Here is a 3,812-nt window from a genome sequence, read left to right as displayed (position 1 = left end):
TCCTCGTCTCTCGTAGTGCTTGGCGAAGCCCTGCTGGAGTACCGCGCTCCGCCACCATCACCATGCCGTCGTGCTGCTGCTGGACGGAGTCTTCCCCAACCTCTCCCTCTCTCCTTGCTGGATCAAGGCGTGGGAGACGTCACCGGGCTGTACGTGTGTTGAACGCGGAGGCGCCGTTGTTCGGCGCTTAGATCGGAATCGATCGTGATCTGAATCACTGCGTGTACGACTCCACCAACCACGTTCTTGTAACGCTTCCGCATTGCAATCTTCAAGGGTATGAAGATGCACTCCTCTCTCTCGTTGCTAGTCTATCCATAGATTGATCTTGGTGACACGTAGGAATTTTTTTGAATTTATGCTACGATCCCCAATAGCAGCATCATGAGCTAGGTCTATGCGTAGTTTCTATGCACGAGTAGAACACAAGTTGTTGTGGGCGTCGATTTTGTCAATTTACTTGCCGTTACTAGTCTTATCTTGATTCGGCGGCATTGTGGGATGAAGCGGCCCGGACCGACCTTACACGTACGCTTACGTGAGACTGGTTCCACCGACTGATATGCACTAGCTGCATAAGGTGGCTAGCGGGTGTCTGTCTCTCCCACTTTAGTCGGATCGGATTCGATGAAAAGGGTCCTTATGAAGGGTAAATATAAATTGACATATCACGTTGTGGTTTTGGCGTAGGTAAGAAACGTTCTTGCTAGAAACCTAGAAAGCCACGTAAAAACTTGCAACAACAATTAGATGACGTCTAACTTGTTTTTGCAGCATATGCCGTGTGATGTGATATGGCCAAAAGGATGTGATGAATGATATATGTGATGTATGAGATTGATCATGTTCTTGTAATAGGAATCATGACTTGCATGTCGATGAGTATGACAACGGGCAAGAGCCATAGGAGTTGTCTTAATTTATTTATGACCCGCGTGTCAACATAAACGTCATGTAATTACTTTACTTTATTGCTAACCGTTAGCCATAGTAGTAGAAGTAATAGTTGGTGAGACAACTTCATGAAGACACGATGATGGAGATCATGATGATGGAGGTCATGGTGTCATGCCGGTGACAATGATGATCATTGCGCCCCGAAGATGGAGATCAAAAGGAGCAAAATGATATTGGCCATATCATGTCACTATTTGATTGCATGTGATGTTTATCATGTTTTACATCTTATTTTCTTAGAACGACAGTAGCATAAATAAGATGATCCCTCGCCATAATTTCAAGAAAGTGTTCCCCCGAACTGTGCACCGTTGCTAAGGTCCGTTGTTCCGAAGCACCATGTGATGATCAGGTGTGATAGGTTCTAACGTTCGCATACAACGGGTGTAAGCCAGATTTACACATGCAATACACTTAGGTTGACTTGACGAGCCTAGCATGTACAGACATGGCCTCGGAACACGGAAGACCGAAAGGTCGAACATGAGTCGTATAGAAGATACGATCAACATGAAGATGTTCATCGATGATGACTAGTCCGTCTCACGTGATGATCGGACACGGCCTAGTTGACTCGGATCATGTATCACTTAGATGACTAGAGGGATGTCTATCTAAGTGGGAGTTCATTAAATAATTTGATTAGATGAACTTAATTATCGTGGACATAGTCAAAAGGTCTTTGCAAATTATGTCGTAGCTTGTGCTATTGTTCTACTGTTTTAGATATGTTCCTAGAGAAAATTTAGTTGAGAGTTCATAGTAGCAACTATGTAGACTGGGTCCATAAACTGATGATTGTCCTCATTGCTGCACAGAAGGATTATGTCCTTAATGCACCGCTCAGTGTGGTGATCCTCGAGCGTTGTCTGTAGATGTTGGGAAACATCTGACATACACGTTTTGATGACTACGTGATAGTTCAGTGCGTAATGCTAACAGTTTAGAATTGTGGCACCAAAGATGGTTTTTGAAACGTCGTAGAACATATGAGATGTTCCAAAGACTGAAGTTGGGATTTCAGACTAGTGCCCATGTCAAGAGGTATGAGACCTCTGACAAGTTTCTTAAGCCTGCAAACTAAGGGAGAAAAGCTCAATCGTTGAGCATGTGCTCAGATTGTCTGAGTACTACAATCACTTGAATCGAGTGGGAGTTAATCTTCCAGATGAGATAGTGATGATTCTCCATAGTCACTGCCACCAAGCTATTGGAGCTTCGTGATGAACTATAACATATCAGGGATAGCCATGATGATCCTTGAGCAACTTGCGATGTTTGACACCGCGAAAGTAGAAATCAAGTAGGAGCATCAATTGTTGATGGTTAAACCACTAGTTTCAAGAAGGGCAAGGGATAGAAGGGATACTTCATGAGACGGCAAATCAGTTGCTGCTCTAGTGAAGAAACCTAAGGTTGAACCAAACCTGAGACTAAGTGCTTCTGTAATAAGGGGAACGGTCACTGAAGCAGAACTACCCTAGATACTTGGTAGATGAGAAGGCTGGCAAGGTCGACAGAAGTATATTGGATATACGTTATATTAATGTGTACTTTACTAGTACTCCTAGTAGCACCAGGGTATTAAAATACCAGTTCAGTTGCTAAGTGTTAGTAACTTGAAATAAAAGGCTACGGAATAAACGGAGACTAGCTGAAGGTGAGATGACAATATGTGTTGGAAGTGTTTCCAAGGTTGATATGATCAAGCATCGCATGCTCCCTCTACCATCGAGATTGGTGTTAAACCTAAATAATTGTTATTTGGTGTTTGCGTTGAGCATAGACATGATTGGATTATTTTTATCGCAATATGATTATTCATTTAAGGAGAATAATGGTTACTCTGTTTATTTGAATAATACCTTCAATGGTCTTGCACCTAAAATGAATGGTTCATTGAATCTCGATCGTAGTGGTACACATGTTCATGCCAAAAGATATAAGATAGTAATGATAGTACCACATACTTGTGGCACTGCCATTTGAGTCATATTGGTATAAAACGCATGAAGAAGCTCCATGTTGATGGATCTTTGGACTCACTCGTTTTGAAAAGATTGAGACATGCGAACCATGTCTATTGGTAGATATGCATGAAGAAACTCCATGCAGATGGATCGTTTGGACTCACTTGATTTTGAATCACTTGAGACATGCAAATCATACCACATGGGCAAGATGACTGAAAGGCCTCGTTTTTAGTAAGATGGAACAAGAAAGCAACTTGTTGGAAGTAATACATTTTGATGTGTGCAGTCCAATAAGTGCTGAGGCACGCAGGGGATATCGTTATGTTCTTACTTCACAGATGATTTGAGTAGATGCTGAGTATATTTACTTGATGAAACACAAGTCTGAATTATTGAAAGGTTTAAGTAATTTCAGAGTGAAGTTGAAGATCATCATGACAAGATGATAAAATGTCTATGATATGATCATAGAGATGAATATCTGAGTTACGAGTGTGGCACACAATTAAGACATTGTGGAAATTGTTTCACAACTAATATCGCCTGGACCACCATAGTGTGATGGTGTGTCCGGACATCATAACTGCACCCTATTGGATATGGTGCATACAATGATGTCTCTTATCGAATTACCACTATCGTTTATGGGTTAGGCATTAGAGACAACTGCATTCACTTTAAATAGCGCACCACACAATTCCGTTGAGACGACACTGTATGAACTATGGTTTAGAGAAACCTAAGCTGTCGTTTCTTAAAAGTTTGGGGCTGCAATGCTTATGTGAAAAAGTTTCAGGCTGATAAGATCGAACCCAAAGCGGATAAATGCATCTTCATAGAATACCCAAAAATAGTTGGGTATACCTCCTATTTCAGATCCGG

Source organism: Triticum urartu, chromosome 6A (genome assembly GCF_056163025.1).
Source record: "Triticum urartu cultivar PI428250 chromosome 6A, HENAU_Tu73, whole genome shotgun sequence".
NCBI lineage: Eukaryota > Viridiplantae > Streptophyta > Magnoliopsida > Poales > Poaceae > Triticum > Triticum urartu.
The sequence above is the reverse complement of the archived record's forward strand: the minus strand, read 5'-3'. Positions refer to the sequence as shown.